The following is a 17,332-nucleotide window of genomic DNA, read 5'->3' on the forward strand; positions in this document are numbered from 1 at the left end:
ACGCTTTGAGTTGGCACACAAATTCAATGTGTGAATGGTGTGGGAGTTAAGAAAGTTGCATTGCTATTTCTCTTTTTAAAATTAACAGTGGAATCCTTATGCGAGCCGTGTAGGCTCCGGAATGTGCCACACACTGTTCTCTAACTGCATAATTAGGGAGTTCTCCATAATAAAGTAGTCCTCATTCTTGCCGAAATTGGTGCCCCTCCTCCACACCCTCCTCTGAGAGGCAGGAGACTGACAGCTGCTCTGCAGGCTTCCCCAGCTCCTATAATTTCACTGTCAATGTAGCCTCCACATCCTGGCTATAGGGCTTCTTAGGTGAGGCTTACCGATTGAGTCTGCTTACTCTGAAGTCCCTGTCCCCTTTAGCTTCCTGGCTTTTCTGAATTCACCATGAATACCTCCCTGATCTACATTCTGTGCACATACACTGCTTGGCAAGGTCAGTTCCCAGTGGCTCTCTGCTACCCTTTATAGGGAAGACCTTTCTACATAAATGTGGTCCTTCAACCAGCAGAAATGGCATCATGGGAGTGTATTAGAAATGCAGATTCCAAGGGCCACCCCAGCCCTACTTCCTCAGAACCTGCAGTTTAACGAGCTCCCCCAGATGATTTGTGTGCACACTGCGGTCTGAGGCGTGCTGGGTGTATACTTGAGAGCAGATCAGAAGGCTGCCTAGGTTTCTGTCTTCGGTCTTGATTAACCAATGAACTAATCATCTAATCAAGGACTACCTTCCTATATGGATCATCTTTCATGTGCTAAATGTGGAAATCACAGTAATAAAAAGGTACCAGCCCTGGAGGCTGACAAGTAAAGACTTTTCTCATGGCGATTGCAAGATTAAGGACAGTAACATGGCCCAGGAAGGTTGGAACATGGGAGACATCTGAGAATTCTGTGGCCGCTGCGAATGCAGAGGCTGCAATGCAGTTTAGGCTCCTGCAGTGACCTATCGGGATTATCTTACATTGGGTGGTCAGTGCTGACAGCAGGGAAAAAGGTGTCTGATTCTGGTTTTTGAGAAAAAGCCATGGCTGGAGCAGGTGGGTGGGTGTGCAGGCAGGCCCTGTGTCCTGTTGTGGCTTCTGCATGGCTAACTTAAAATCTCTTCAAGAAATTCATCAACTAGAAAATTTTAGTTATAAAATTATGATGAAAGCATTCCTCAGGGATATACTGACCACATATTTAAAGTGTTCCTTTTAGGCTGCTTGCAGTGGCTCATGCCTATAATCCTAGTACTTTGGGAGGCTGGGATGAGTGGATCACCTGAGGCCAGGAGTTCGAGATCAGCCTGGCCAACATAGTGAAACCCTGACTCTACTAAAATTCAAAAATTAGCCGGGTGTGGTGGCGGGCACCTGTCGTCCCAGCTGTTCTGGAGGCTGAGGCAGAAGAATCGTTTGAGTCTGGGGGGCGGATTTGCAGTGAGCCAAGATCGCACAGCTGCACTCCAGTCTGGATGACAGAGCGTGACTCTGTCTCAAAAATAAAAATAAAATAGTAATAATAACAATAGCAAATTAAAAAATAAAGTATTCCTTTTAGGTTCTTAAAGTCCTGTTTGGCTCTTCTCTTTCCTATGCTTCCATCATCCAACATGCCTTCAAGGTTATTAATTCTTTAGAAATGTGTTTCCATTAACTTCTTTCATTTCCTTTCCTGTGCCATCCCTAAAGTCCAAGCTATTATAACTTCTAATTATAACAGTTATGAGATGACTACTTGTTTCCACAATATTTCCCCAAACACATCTTAAGAATGTCTTCAGCTGCAGAGAATTTCCTAAGATGATGTTTATCAGGCTACTTTCCTGTTTCATAACCACAGTGATGTTCCATCTAAATGACTCTCCTTTATCTTCAGTGCTTCGGCGACCTGGCCTCATGTCACCCGGACAAACTTGGCATGTATACCAAAAATATTAATCAAGATTTCTTTCCTAATATCATCTCTTGGCAAATAGAAAGTCACTTTAGATGTGTCTTTACAAAGTTGGGTGCCTTTTGAAAAAGCACTGGTAATGTGTGTATTTTCTCTACTACTTTATTTGGGGAAAAAAAAAGCACTGCTTGGGGATCACATTTTAGACTGATTGAGGATGCTTATTGAGGTTAGCTGTTCAAACAAAAAAAAAATGTAGGAAAAGACATCAAATACTAGTAATTACTTCTGGGAGCATGACCTTACTTCTAAGATTTTAAAAGTCATTTTAAAGATAAAAGTTTTTGCAAGATTACTTTAAAAATACAGTAAGAAGGTACTTTATGGAGATCATGAGTATGCAATTACAGGAAGAAGGTTATAAAAACTAATCTAATGGGATAGAACTGGTAAATTGTGGCTTGGGTAAAATATTTAATAACAACTTCATACATGGATTGAAATCATGCCATATATCCAACACCTTGGATGACCGTAGAGATGAGGTACTCTGTAAAATTGTGATAGATGACTCAAAATACGGCCTTAAGGGATGATGGTGATTCATGAGAAGAGTTTCAAAAACTGATGCATAAAATGTGAGAATGGAGAAAAGCAGTGTTTGTATGTTGTATAAGATATGCCTGTAAACAAGCATATGCATTCAAGGAAAGCCTTGTTGCCCACACATTGACACCATCAGGGCATTCCTTAGCAGGATTAGCTGCTAGCCTGAAGTCTCACTACTGGGTCAGTCCACATCAGGTGACCAAGCAAGGTAAAGACATAAAGCCCTGGCCACTTTGGCTTCACTGAGGGTAACTCTGGTGGGCAACATTTGCTCCAGAGCTCCCTGCAGGGTTGGTGGAGTCTTTGTCAGGCTTGTATCACAGTTTAATATCTTCCTCTGCTAAATCCTGCTTCTTTTCTCTTTCTTTGACAGGTATTGATCTCTGAAAAGTATTTCACATTCCAAACTCCATCTCAGCATCTGTTTCTGGAGAATTCAGTCTGTGACAGCATGGGTACGACATTAATAAATATTACAAGGAGATGTCGACTAGTTCATCTACCACCTTACCAGTTTACACATTCAGGTCGGTTACTAAAATTTTTCTTTAAAAATTATCTCATTGGGAAAACTGGGTATCGCCTTATGAATAAGGTCATTTTTTATTGCATACACTCAGTATTCCCATCGATACTGTATTGAGGCTGGTCCACTCACTGTCCCTCTTGCCTATGCCCTATCCCCATATCATACCCCATTGTACTCATTCCTGCTCTTAGGCTCTGGCTCATGCCATTTCCTAAAAGTAAATTTCTGTCCTTCTGCTCTCTTGCGCATGTAGACCCGACTCATTCTTCAAGGTCTTCAAAGAAAGCACCACTTCCTCCACAAAGACCTCTTTGACTTATGTAGCCTTCTCTTTTACTACTTAATTTAAAAAAAAATAAATGTTATTTTGTTTTAAAAATGCAACTCAGTTCAGTGCAGCTATTTTCTAATACTTTCATGTGAATTTTATCTCCCAGTACCTAATACAGCACAGACAGCATACAGTAGTTACCTGTAAAAACACTAGTCAATTGAGTAAAATTGATTGATAACGATATTGAAAATATTGGGGAACATCCAAAAAGTTTAAAGTTTAAATTATACCCTGAGAGAGCAGTGTGTTCCAAAGCCTGTTTCCTGGATTTTCCTTTTCTTTAAAAAAAGTTTTCATGGTCAAATTTGTTTGGAAAATGTTGCCTGTCATGTCTTCCTACTGGGGATGAGTGCACTGGGTAATTAAAGGATTTGAGAAGTCTCTCAGTAAATAAATCTGGCTGACTTTAACCCAAACTACTTTAATAAAAATGCATTTATTCCCTGTTTTAAATAGCATCTACGAGCATCTCTGTGGCATTTGTGTTGTGCAGAACATAATTTGGGAGCTGTGTCCCAGCAGATAGCAGAGACCTAGATGCTCATAGAAATAGACTCCATGCCAAATGGGCTGACGACTGACACCTTCAAATCTAAGGGGGGACATGGCTCTAGCAGGCTTGCGAAGTCACCGTTGCAGGCACAGGAAGCCAGTTGAAGGAACAGTGGGAGGAGGAGCTGGCAGTTAATGCCAGTGACTCATGGGAAAGGGTTGCTTTCGGGTAGCCAGCCTCAACCCTGGCTGCACATCGGAATCACCCAGGGAGCTTTAAAACATCCTGACGCCTGGGTCTCACCCCTGGAGACGCTGATGTCATGGGTCTGAGATGGGGCCTGAGCACTGGGATATTGTAAATTCCCCACATGATTCTAGTTGCAGCCAAAGCTGAGAGCCACTGCTTCAGGCAAGTGGGGGTGCTCATGTGTGAAAGGATTTTTTTCTTCTCTGTTCCAGGCTTCCTTTATTGAATGTATCTGCTGTACTGGAAATTACTCTGGGAAACTGTTATGTAAATAACCATGTTGCTGCTCACCTTGGCGCTTGAACCTCCGACTACAAGTAGGGTCTGAGAACCGTCAGAGCTGGTTAGAAAGGCAGAGTTTCCCACCCCACCCAGATCCCAATCATGACGCCTGGGTGATCTGCAGGAGCATTGCAGCCTGACAGCCCTGAGCTAGACTGGAGTTGCCCTGTGGAAAGCAGTTCCACTCACTGGAAGCCTGTGAACCAGAGGGCCTGCTGTGTGCCTGCTTCTTACTTCATCTCAGTCCCAGAGGCATAGTCAGACTGGCTTCTATGCCTCTGTCCCGCTTCCCCAGAAGATGGCTGCCTACCTCTCAAACGAGCCTTCAGGGCCCCCCCCAACAGTGCCGGTTTCAAACACCAGTTAGTTGGGGGATCCCAAACTGGTGGAAATCTGTCTTCCCCTGATACAATAAGCAGCAGGAAAACAAAACAAACAAACAAGCAAACAGAAATGTAATTTTATTTCTGTAGATGACAAACATTGTCAGAAATGGTTCTTCTCCTTCTTTGTTTTGGATTCAATAAAGAGTGGGAGAATATCAGAAATGAAGGCCCTGAGAGATGAGCCACATCATCCAAACGTATATGAGCAAGGTGTGGCCGAGTCTGTCCCTTCAGGGGCCCGAGGGAGCTGAGCTGGATGAACGCAGAGCGAAGAGTCAGAAATCCCACGGATGCCAGTGATGAACTCTTAGCTGTCCTTTGACTGTGTCGGTGCATCTCGCTCCACCATCAAACAGGGTCACAACTTGCTCCATCAGTGACCGGTTCACAGCGCGTATCTGTCTCAGGCAAGGTGTGCTCGTTACCTTAACTGAAGGTTTACCTTGTAAACGTTTCTCGGAAAAACAGACCAAATAACCTCACATTTTTGTGATGAGTAGATTTTTTTGGATCATCAGCCCTGCGCTTTCTCCATTACCGAGCTCACGGCAGGGCTGACATTCCAGGGCAAACACCTGCCTTCTTGGTGCCCATCAGCAGCGGACTCCTCATTCTGCTTGGGTTTACTGCTTCCGCATTAACTCATCCACTGGCTCCCTTATTCATTTGTTCAACAGACAATTATTATCTACCGTGTTGGCAGCAGTGCTAGGCACTGGGTCTTCATGTTCTTATCTACCTAGAATTCAGAGAAGAACACAGTGCATAGATTGCCTAGGATTGGAGAAAAGCTTGATGTGGTAACTTCCAGATCCTATCATAGGAGATGGAGCCGCATGTCCCTCCAAGATGTATATTCTGGGAGGTTTATTCCCAAGTAAGAAGAGAGTGTGGGTGATAGGCATCCCCAAACATAGCGAATGTTCACTAAAGATAGTATCTTTACTACAGTTGGTCCATCTGCATTCTCCTATTCCATGCCCATTGCCTGTGAAGAGTCTGCAAGGGTTAGGTGCTCCTGCAGCTGACCCGGCCTTCTGCATAGGGAGGAAGACAAGTTAGACTCCCAAACAAGGTGGCATACAAGTGAGAACTCGTTTGGAGGCAGTTAGCAGAAACCCAATCCAAATTAGCTTAAGCAAAACAGAAATTTTATTTTAAGGATGTGGGAGAGATTTGTCCATTACAGCTCAATACAACTGCAGAAAAAAAGAATATGGGGGAGGAGCATGTCTCATGGAATCCAATGGAATCCATGCTTGGACTTTGGGAATGACACAAATCCAAAAACATGAATGTTGTCAGGACAACATAAATGTAAAAATTTATTTTTTTTAACAAATAAATGTAAAAATTTATTTTTACAACAACTCTGTACAATCTGAACTAAAATTATTCTGTTTTTCAGAGGTGGAAGTCTGGGGAAGTAAAGACATGTGTCCAATGTCACACAGCTATTGTAGTAAGAGAGCGAGTGTGAATCCACAGCCTGTACTGGTGACCCTCACCACATCGTCGTCTCCTGCCTTGGTGCAGACTGCTGTCCTCTGCCCCTCAGCTCAACACACCCCAAGTTTCACACATGCCATCCATCAGTCTATGGAGACACCACACTTTTCTGTGTCTCCAGTCATCTCTCAAGGAAAGGACTATGATTGGCCAGCTTGGGTGAGGTCCCAGGGGTATCACCCAGAGGGGCTCTGCCATACCAACTAGAACAGATGGGTAGGAGTGAGGGCTTCAGAGGCAAGGCGACCATTTTCAGGAACTGAGTGTTTCTGAGCAGCCAAACAATGGTTAACTATAAATTTCACCTTTGCCTCCTGCATGACTTTTCATTTTTGCTTTACTTTCCAGCAATTTAGAAATAAATTTAATTTTCAAAGGCATGGACTAACTCATTCCATGTGTCTGGGAGCATCTAGTTCTCTGCTCTATTTTACAGAGCTTTCCTCTTCTTTTACTGTTTTTTTCAATCATTAAAAAAAACTCAATTCTCCTGTTTTATACTGTGCTTGATTTTTTTGTAAGCTGTCTTAGCTTACAAAAACATTTATGAAAATATGTGAGGGATAAATTATGGATTAAAAAATAAAAAAGACTTCAGAGTTATGCTATCAACATGGTAACTACTAGCCACTTATGACTATTTAAACTTAAATTAATTAAAATTAATTAAAATAAAAAACGTAGTTCTTCATTCACACTAGCCATATTTTAAATGCTCAACAGCACATTATAGTTCTATATTATAGACTATTTCCATCATTGCTGAAAGTTCTGCTGGACAGTGCTGCTACACAGGGTTCCAACAATGGTGTGCTGTCTCTGAAATAATGAGCTCCCTAAAGGAAGTGGCCTGGTGACCTGCATTCACCCTCCAGATCCCAGGGGTTGTGAGTCCCAGCTTTCTTTCCCACCATTATGCTTCCTGTTGATTACTTCCTGACTCACTTCCCTATTCATTTTCTCAAAGCCAACATTTACATCACATAAACTTAAGTTACTCCTTTTCTATAGTAGAAAAAAATATTCAATTGTAATAGACATTTTTGGGGAGTGGAAGGGACATTTATTACTGATACTACAAATGTAATGCCCTTGCTTAATTAGAGGTGGGACTGAAGGAATGCATGAACTGAAAATGCTGGCTAACAAAACAAAGTGTTTATACATGGAAATGCTTCAAGAGCCCCAAAGCAGAGCTCCCATGTTCTCCATGGTGGGAAAGTTTCCATCCTTCCTCTTTTTGTAACTGTCCAGAAAAAACAATGATTTTGATCAAAGTGGCTTTGAATCTTTAGCATTACTTTGCCCCATTAGAACAGAACTTTTTCCCATGCAGTGCCAATCCACACATTTAGTTTCTGCAGCTCCTTAGTTTTCTTGGGAATGGGGGTGAGGGTGGGGGCACCATCTTGTTTGAAAGGGTTTACAGCTGATACTACTGTTTACAGTAAATTCCTAGAGTGGGAGGAGGAAGTGGCACATTTTTGGAGCAGCTAGGTGACTGGAAGAGATTCTCTGCCTCCAAGACTGGTCAGAGGTCCTGTGAGAATGGGAGCTGCTCACCTCTCCTTGGCAGCGTGCTGGGCTGGGGAGGTGCCAAGACATCCCTAGCAGCGACTCCAGCCAGGGAGATTGCTCCCTAGATGCAGCATCTTCCAGTGCACCAATGTTCTCATGCCCCAAGGCTGATACTGAAATAGCAGGATTGTCAAACCCGAAGGAACCATTGCCTGTGGAATGCATGAACCTGGAACCCTGACCCAAACCAGGATGGAGGAGTTGCCCAATAATGATTATGACTCAGCTGTCCAACAGCTCCGTAAAAGGGGGACTTGGAGTTACATGCAACTTGATTTAAAGGATTCTAAAAATATATGATATGTATTTTGAACCTGAGTTTAAGAACTGAAAGAACTGATATTCTTGCTTACCGAAGTCGGACATACTAAGTTTGGACATAAAAACTGAGGGGCAGGTAAGGGCAGTGTCTGTGTGCCTGGCACGCACAGGACACAGATGGCATTCTGAAAGTCACCATCCAGGACTGAAGAGTTGCTTTCCATACTCTGAAATTGTGGCACGAGGTTCACTTTGGAGAGTCTTTGGTGGATGAGCCTCATTGATTAACAGTCCTAGTGTGTGTAAGCGTGAGCTCGGTTTTGTTCTGTCAAGTCTTAAGACAGCATTTGATTTAGCAATTGATTCAATTACATTACATGTGGATTTGGCAAAGTGGGGTGTGTGTGTGTGTGTGTGTGTGTGTGTGCATTTCTTTTAAACAATGATGATAACCTTTCTGAATTCAGGTGGAAGCTGTCTTGATTGACCTCCGCGTACCCGGACAGATTAATTAACTCTCAGTTTCTTTCGTGAAACATACGAACATGCCCTGAGCTCACTGAGAGCTTGCAGGTGGTAGGACAGGAGGCTCCTCTTTCATAGGCCCACAGTGTGTTGTTTGCCTCTTTCCTAGTCTGTTCATTCCACTTAATTGTATCCCGATAATGACACAATTTGAGCAAATATTAATTTGAGCAAATATTACTAAAACTAGTGATACACAGATACATGAAGAAAGGGGAGATATTTCCAATGAAAACAAAAGCAAAATGCTTGGGAAAGAGTCAATAGGAAAAGCTGCTTTAAATGTGTTGTTGAATTATATTTGATGGTTATGAGTACAGAATCTAAGATTCTTTAGTTAAGATGCTTTACACTGTCTTTAAATTCTCATTTCACAAAGGAAACTCAAATGAAACAAAATGGAGGATGCATTATATGTGTGGCTCACAAAGAGAGGGAACAATACAGCACTCTAATCAGCACATCTATATTCAAAGAAAGGCACTGGCTAAATAAAAGCACTGGTGAGTAAATAGACATCTCAGTTCCCTGCTAAAATAAAATGTTTGCATAGGCAGGGCTCCTGCGAGATCCCCTTTGACTGCCCATTGAGCGCCCTCTGCTGGCCCGGAGGGAAGGGTGCCACGGCGGGGACGGCGTGGAGGCCCCACCCACGGTTTAGTTTCAGATCAGCGCTTTTCAGTTCCAAGATGCCGATTTCCGGTTCCAGTGAATGCCGGCTGAAAATACGGCCGTGGTTTTAAATAGCATGAAACTATTTTACGTCCGTAGTACTTTCATCTATTTTTATAAGAATGCTTTGTAACTGAGAAACCTAAAGAGGTGATGAATCTCCCCCACTGCCCCCGACTATTTTGCCTTTCAGTGACTCGGTAATATTTTACGATAGGTGCCGATTCAAACCAGTGGCTTTCAACAAGTACAGCTGCTATTCTTTGGTGCCGCTATTCAGAATGAGAACGTGAAATAAAAATGATTCTGACTATGGGAAAGTCTGGTCTTCCTATGAATGAAAACAATCCTGTGTGCCACAGAGAGCTCTCTCTTTCCAGCTAACGAGGAACTTTCTGCAGAGAGAGAAAAGGATCCTAAAAGCATGTTTCCGATACTGCAGACTTGGCGAGATGGCGGCGGGCTCCTCCCGCCTCTGCGGCAACGTCACAATCAATAATGCAGGGCTCTGCGGCAGAGGAAGAGCCTGCTTTTATATACGGGCGCCCGGACCCCAGAGCAGGGCTGGTCCCTTAACCCATTGCGCCATCTAGCGTCCGCAGGGGCTCGTGGCCGGTTGAAGCTGGACAGTCTGGAAACTGCAATCTAGATTTTGCAGAAGGGTGACCTTCGGCCTTCTGCAAAACCTAGATCTCACTTAATGTAGATCTCACTTAAGAAGGCAAATAAAAAGTGAGTGGAGTGTTTATTCATTTGCCTGTAAGATTAGTAATTTTAAAGCTAGGAACTCTAAAGTAAATATTTACCAAGCCCCTGCTGTAGGTCAATCATGTTGTGGGTACCAAGGCTATGAAGATGTCTCAGTCTCTATTCTCAGTGACCCAGTCTAGTAGGGACAAGCCATATGAACATATACCCAGTTAAATTTGAACTTCAGGTTAACAAGGAATTTTTTTTTTAAGTGTAAGTGTGTCCCATATATGCTAAAGCAGTTAACTGGGCATCTATTATTATCATTATTTTTACAAGCAAAATCTTGCAACCCTGCATATAAACAGATGATTGCAGTATGGGTTTTACAAGGGCATGGTGGCGCACTAATTGCTTGAGGAGCTTTGCTGTGGGTGCTGGTTAGGAAGCCTTCTCAGGGGAGAAGTCACTTGTGCAAACCACTTAGATAAAGCAACGGGCAGGGTTGTTCTGGTAGAATCGCATAAGCAAAAGCAAGAGGCTGGGGGACTCACAGCACAGCAAGTCTGTGCTACCCAAGCTGGCAGGTGAGGCAAGGATAGCGCAGGAGTGAGGTTGCTTCATCGTTGAAGGCCTTCTACCGTGTGTCCCAGGAGCTGGGTTCTATTCCAGGGGGAGTGAAAATGGGTTTTGAGTGGGAGAGTGACTTGATCAAATTTGTGTTTAAGGAAAAGAGATCAAATAGCAATGTTGAGGCTGGACTGGGGGAGGTAGAAAGCTTGGAGGCAGGGAGGCCTGAAGGAAATTGTCTGAGGCGAGTGAGCTCAGAAAAGTAGCAAAGCTTGAATGTGAATGAGGGTCTTTTGACTCCAAGTCCAGGATGCCTGTCACTGTCCCGATCTGATTGAATTATGATTCACATGTGCAAGCATTTTACAAATCAGGAATGACACACACCACATTATGCATACTTTTCCTTCTCTGAAAGATTAACTTCACCCGCATTTGGAAATACTGAAAATTCTTCTGTCCTCCTCTTCTCTCACTTCTCCTTTGCATGTGGTCGGCCTCGGTGTCTGCCTCTGATCAACTCGGCCCTGTTTCCCACACAGAGCTCCCTCTGTAAACCAGGCCAACACGGCCAAGTGACAAAATGAATTATATCCCTCTGAGATATTTGGCCTTGTTTTCCTTGGGCCACAGCCTGACTTTTCTAAATGCCCTTGGAATGAGGATACCTGCTTATTTTCAAGGAGACTCTGACCCAAGCCCCACGCAGATGGCTAGGCAGAGCGTTTTGTGGTGGTTAGGGGTTGCTTGTTTTTGGACTTGGTTTATTAAAAGTTGGACTGGAGACCAAGCAGAGCCTGGCACCTCTTTGTCCCTCCATCCATGGGGGCATTGGCAGCACTCTAGCACACACAGAACAGCCCCTCAGAGAATGCACAGGTGTCAATTAACAAGGCTTGTATACATATTAGTGGAGGAAGAAGAGAAAACAAACCTTCTCTCTCATGCACATGTCACTAGAATCATGTTGGGATCTTGAGACCAGTGCTTTGTAAAAAAACTGGATGCTTTTAACAGAAAGACATATAGAAAAAAAGGTAAGTGAGATGTGCAATACAGTCACATGTCACACAATGACATTTTAGTAAATGACAGACCACATATACAAAAGTGGTCTCATAAGGTTATAGTGTAGCTGAAAAACTCCAATCACCTAGTGATGTCATAGCCACTCCAACATCACAGCGCAATGCATTGTACGTTTGTGGTGATGCTGGTGTAAACAAACCAGCTGCACTGCTAGTCATATAAAAGTATAGCATGTACAATTATGTACAGTACATAATACTTGAGAATGATAATAAATGATGACATTACTGGTTTATATATTTACTATACTATATTTTTATCATTATTTTTGTGTGTAATCCTTCTACTTATTAAAAAAAGTTAGCTATAACACAGGACAGGCAGATCCTTCCGAAGGCATTGTTATCATAGGAGATGACAGCACCATGCATGTTTTTGCCCCTGAAGACCTTCCTGTGGGACAGGACATGGAGGTGAAAGACAGTGATATTGATGATCCTACCCTGTGTAGGCCTAGGCTAATGTGGGTGTTTGTGTCTTAGTTTTCAATAAAAAAAGTTTTAAAAGTAAGAAAAAACATTAAAATTAGAAAAAGCATATAGAATAAGGATACAAATAAATTATTTGTGTATAGCAGTACAATGTGTTTTAAGCTGTATTATAAAAGAGTCAAAAAGTTGGCCGGGCACGGTGGCTCACCCCTGTAATCCCAGCACTTTGGGAGGCCAAGGTAGGTGGATCATTTGCAGTCAGGAATTTGATACCAGCCTGGCCAATACGCTGAAACCTCATCTTGACTAAAAATACAGAAATTAGCCAGGTGTGGTGGCAGGCACCCGTAGTCACAGCTGCTCGGGAGGCTGAGGCAGGAGAATAGCTTGAACCTGGGAGGTGGAGGTTGCGGAGATCTAAGATCGCACCACTGCACTCCAGCCTGGGGGGACAGAGTGAGACTGTTTCAAAAACAAACAAACAAAAATCAAAAAGTTATAAAAATGTTAAAATGTCTATAAAGTAAAAAAGGTACAGTAAGCTAAGGTTAATTTAGTATTGAACCTATTTGTTCATCAGGTCAACAGTAGTGCATAGTAATGTCCTAGGCCTTCCCATTCACTCGCCACTCACTCACCCAGAGCAACTTCCTGTCCTGCAAGCTCCATTCATGGCAAATATCTTATGCAGGTGGACCATTTTTAATCTTTTATACGATCTGTTTACTGTACCTCTTGTATGTTTAGATACACAAATACTTACCATTGTGCTACAATTGCTGACAATATTGAGTACAGTAACATGCTGTACAGGTTTGTAACCTAGGAGCAGCAGGCTCTACCATACAGCCTAGGTGTGTAGCAGGCTATAGGTTTGTGTAAGTTCACTCTACGATGTTTGAACAATGACAAAATTACCTAACAATGTACATCTTAGAACATATCCCTGTCTTTAAGGGACATATGACTGTAATGGTAATAGTTTGCAAATGGCAGGGAAGAATGCAATGGATAAATGTATGCAAAATTAAAGACATGCTTAGCTTTGGTAGTATGCAGTACGTAGTATAAGGTGATTTAAAAGGACTCTCTTTTGAATCACCAAGTCTATTGAGCACCCACCGAGCAAACGTCCTTCAGCCTTGTTGGGCCTGCAACCCAGCGGGTAGAATTGCTGCATTATTAGAGACCCAGTTGCAGGCCAAGCCAGGAGTGAACAGAGAGCCATGGGACATGGTACAGATGCTCGGGCATTGGTTTTGGTTCTGAGTTCTGTGAATTTTCAAGGGAGAGTCCACACTCCAGGAGAATGGCAATTTTGTGAAGCTTGTGGTATTTGTAGCAAGTATGAGTGTGACTTCACAAATTCATTTTCTTTAATTCAAATTAAACCAGGCTCTGGGCCGCGTGCAGTGGCTCACACCTGTAATCTTAGCACTTTGGGAGGCTGAGGTGGGTGGATCACACGGTCAGGAGATTGAGACCATCCTGGCGAACATGGTGAAACTCCGTCTCTACTAAAAATACAAAAAAAATTAGTGAGGCGTGGTGGTGGACGCCTGTAGTCCCAGTTACTCAGGAGGCTGAGGCAGGAGAATGGCATGAACCTAGGGGGCGGAGCTTGCAGTGAGCGGAGACCACACCACTGCACTCCAGCCTGGGTGACAGAGCGAGGCTCCGTCTCAAAACAAAAACCAGGCTCTGAACCCTCCTCTCCTGCCTCCACCATGCCTCCACCCTGCCTCCACCCTGAGATGGATTTATTCTAAGGTGTCATTGGTGCATTCCTCCCCGTCCGCAATACCATGGCCACCATCATGACCACCCACCCACCCACACCACTGCCACCACGAGTGGGGGTTGAACGATAATCCAGCAGACCTAGAAGGTGCCTAGAAAAGAGGCCAGGCCTCTGATTATCAGTTCAAGTATTCTGCCAATACCTGTATCATCCACGCCTGCATAGACACTTGAGGCTTTGCATCCTCACCAAGTTCTTTGAGGGACTTAACCAGCTCAGGGCATCCTGGTACTGGGTCAGCCTCCTGGAAGCACCATGAATCATCAAGTCCCTCTGAGCTTTAGCCACCTCCCTGGGGTGCCGCACAGAGAGGCCTGAACGCCCAGTCCTCACCCAACCCTCGGCTGCGCTCCTCTTCCTCCACCTTGTCTCCCAGCATCACCTCTCACCAGTGAGAACAAGGCAGGATCTCAAAAGGCAAGATAACGCATGCCAGCAGCTTCCACCCTGTGCTTAGAGGATGGATAGGCGGGAACCCTAAAGGGCCTCACTAACTTCTTGAAACCCAGGAGGGGAGCAGGCGGAAGAAAAATACAGAGAACTCAATGCAAATTAATATCTCAATAAATCATCCTGCTACTGATCATGGAGTCATTTATAGGCCATGCGGACAGCCGCAGAGCATGGTAATGAAATTCTTGCAGTCTTGGTTCTACCTCTTGCTATCCATGTGACCTTGCCCCGGTTTCCTAGTAAGTAAACCAAAGATGGTAATCGTAGCACACAGACCCAGTGTTGCTGAAGGGATCAGATGAGTTAATACTTGTACAGCACTCGGTACAATATTGAGACACAGTGACTCTTAGCCAATGTTAGCTCTTATTATTATTATAATTTTTTTTCAAGACAGGGTTTCTCTCTGTTTCCCAGGCTGGAGTGCAGTGGTGTGATCATAGCTCACTGCAGCCTCAACCTCCCGGGTTCAAGCAATCTTCCTGTCTCGGCTTCCCAAGTAGCTAGGACTACAGGTATGCACCACCACACCTGACTAATTGTTTTACTTTCTATTTTGTAAAGATGGGGTCTCACTACGTTGCTCAGGCTGTGTTATTGTTACTATATCTCTAGTTTCCCAGGAGCAAACATTGACCCCCCTCAGCACACATTCAATGCATTACTTCCACAAACGATAACTGTCTCTTTTCTCAAGGCTGGCAATACACCTTTCTCCACAACCAGTAAGATCAGAAGATAAGGAAAGAGGGGACGAGGAAAGGAAGACTCATACTGTACTAAGCTTGCTGACCACAGGCATGAGCTCCGAACCCTGCCTGCCCGGATGGCTGGTACTCCCAGGAGAAGGGACTATTCTAGCTGTGATGACGTTCCTAACGGAAAGATATTTAGGAATCTTATGGGAAGAGGAGTGGGACGTGCTCTGTGCAGGGAAGATCACCACCCTTAGAGGTGTGCATCTTGCCAGTGGAGGGAGTCCTGGACTGGGAGTCATCTCCTGACTCTTCATCTAGCTTCATCTCTTGACTGTAAGTGTCACTTCCTCTGATGTCCTCTCTGCCCCCAATCTAAATTAGCTCTCACCTGTCATTGTCTCTCATAGTCTCTTCTTTCCTCTTATTAGCCTTTATTCAACTTTCAACGACAGATAGTTTGTGTGTTTATTTGTTCAGCATCTTCTCTCCCAGTAGATTATTTAGCTGTAGAGGGCAGAGATTAAGTGTGTTTTATTGACCAAGTATAATCGCTTAGCTTTCACTTTTTAATCTGTTAAATGAGGATGGTAATACTGCTTTTGCCCACCTCACTGAGCTGTGAAATTAAAAAACATAATATGCAGGAAAATTCTTTGTAAATCACAGAACATGGTGCACATTGAGTTACGCTTAGCGCCATGTCTATTTTAACGTACATCACAAACGGAACACTTGTGAAATGGGCTCCTGGACAGATTAGCATTCTGTTAAATGAGATAACAGGGAAATATGCTCAGAACAGGACACACACTGTGATAGCTTTTATTGTGTAAGGTCAAAAATAGCAGCCCTAACCTCTAAAAATACCTTATACACGGAGTCCACCCACAGTTGGCTGGAAAGAGTTAGATAGGAGTTCCCACAGCCAAAGGTGTCTAAACACGTGACAGAGTGAGTAACCCAGCGCAGGTGTGTTCCACAGCTGGGGGAGGTTTTGCAGGTTACTTTTCAAGTAAGATGTTCCTTTCCTACCAAGAGGCAAGGACGGGCAACATCTATCTTCCCCTGCTCCACAGCAGCGAGACTGCAGAGGGATGGAAGACGATTCCAGAAAAACACCTGCTGCCGCCAGCATTTCACAGACAGCAAATGGGAGGAGGGTGACACTCCTTAAATTCAAACATTACACAGGTATGTGCATTACTCTATGTGGAACCGGGAGAGCTGGAGCTGGGGAGACACAGTTGATGAATATCCCAGCGTTGGGCTGTGACTCCTCTGCTTTTCATAGACAAACCAGAAACATGAAATTATCCATCCTGACGGCCGGTGTGGTGTGGGAATCACAGGCTGGGAACCAACAGACCAACGGTGCTACCAGGAGATAAAACGAAAAAGATCAGATTGAATCAAAACGGACACATTTTCTTCACTACTCCATTCTCTGGTTTTGTCCTATTTCTTAGGGAGGCAGGATAAGGCGCTGACACCCTAACTACAGTGGGTATTCCTTGTTGTTCGATGTGTGTATACTTACAGTTTAACTGACTCCGTAGTAAGCTCTGTGTGATCTGCAGGTTTTAGGGTGTCCGTGGTTCTCCAAGGACACCAGCTTCTCTGTGGTGGAGGACAACCTCGCTTTTCCCAGGCCCTCAGCTCAGACCTAAGTGAGGCCTGACATTGTCTTTTTACAGTAGTGACTGCCTTGAACAGAAACAAAGGTGAGCAATGTGTATAGAATAGGTAAGGCAGCAGGAAAAGGCGGGATAGGTAACTGATCAAAGGAAATAGAAATAGGTCTTGGGATGTGGGCAGGCAGGTGGGACTCCTCAGGGACCTGAGAGGGACAAAGCGCCATGGTAGTGGCAAGTGAAGATGGGACACAGACCCAGGCTGAGAACATGGAGAAGCAAAGGTCCCACATGATGACACAGGAGGAGATGGGCTGGTGGCCACACGTTTCAGGGAGGTGCGTGTGAAGAAGAGGAGTACAAACCTGTCAAAATTTTATTTTTAATCTTTTTTTTTTTTTTGAGACGAAGTCTTGCTCTTGTCCTCCAGGCTGGAGTGTAGTGGTGCGATCTTGGCTCACTGCAACCTCCGCCTCCCGGGTTCAAGCGATTCTCCTGCCTCAGCCTCCCAAGTAGCTGGTATTACAGGCACCCGCCCTCAGGCCCGGCTAATTTTTGTATCTTTTTTTAGTAGAGATGGGATTTCACCATATTGGCCAGGCTTATTTTTAATCTTAATTCATTAAATGAATGATTGCTACCAGTGTAA

The 17,332-nt window shown here is 44.0% G+C and overlaps 1 long non-coding RNA gene across 1 annotated transcript; it reads right to left on the bottom strand.

Moving 5' to 3' along the window:
* Positions 1–12,286: 12,286 nt before the first annotated feature.
* Positions 12,287–16,560, bottom strand: LOC139363113 (uncharacterized). Its single transcript, XR_011623022.1, has 3 exons — positions 16,257–16,560; positions 15,441–15,556; positions 12,287–12,543 (listed from the first exon to the last, which is right to left on the bottom strand). It is a non-coding gene; the product is annotated as an uncharacterized lncRNA (long non-coding RNA).
* Between the last annotated feature and the right edge of the window lie 772 nt (positions 16,561–17,332).

This window comes from Macaca nemestrina, chromosome 5, assembly GCF_043159975.1.
Source record: "Macaca nemestrina isolate mMacNem1 chromosome 5, mMacNem.hap1, whole genome shotgun sequence".
Lineage (NCBI taxonomy): Eukaryota > Metazoa > Chordata > Mammalia > Primates > Cercopithecidae > Macaca > Macaca nemestrina.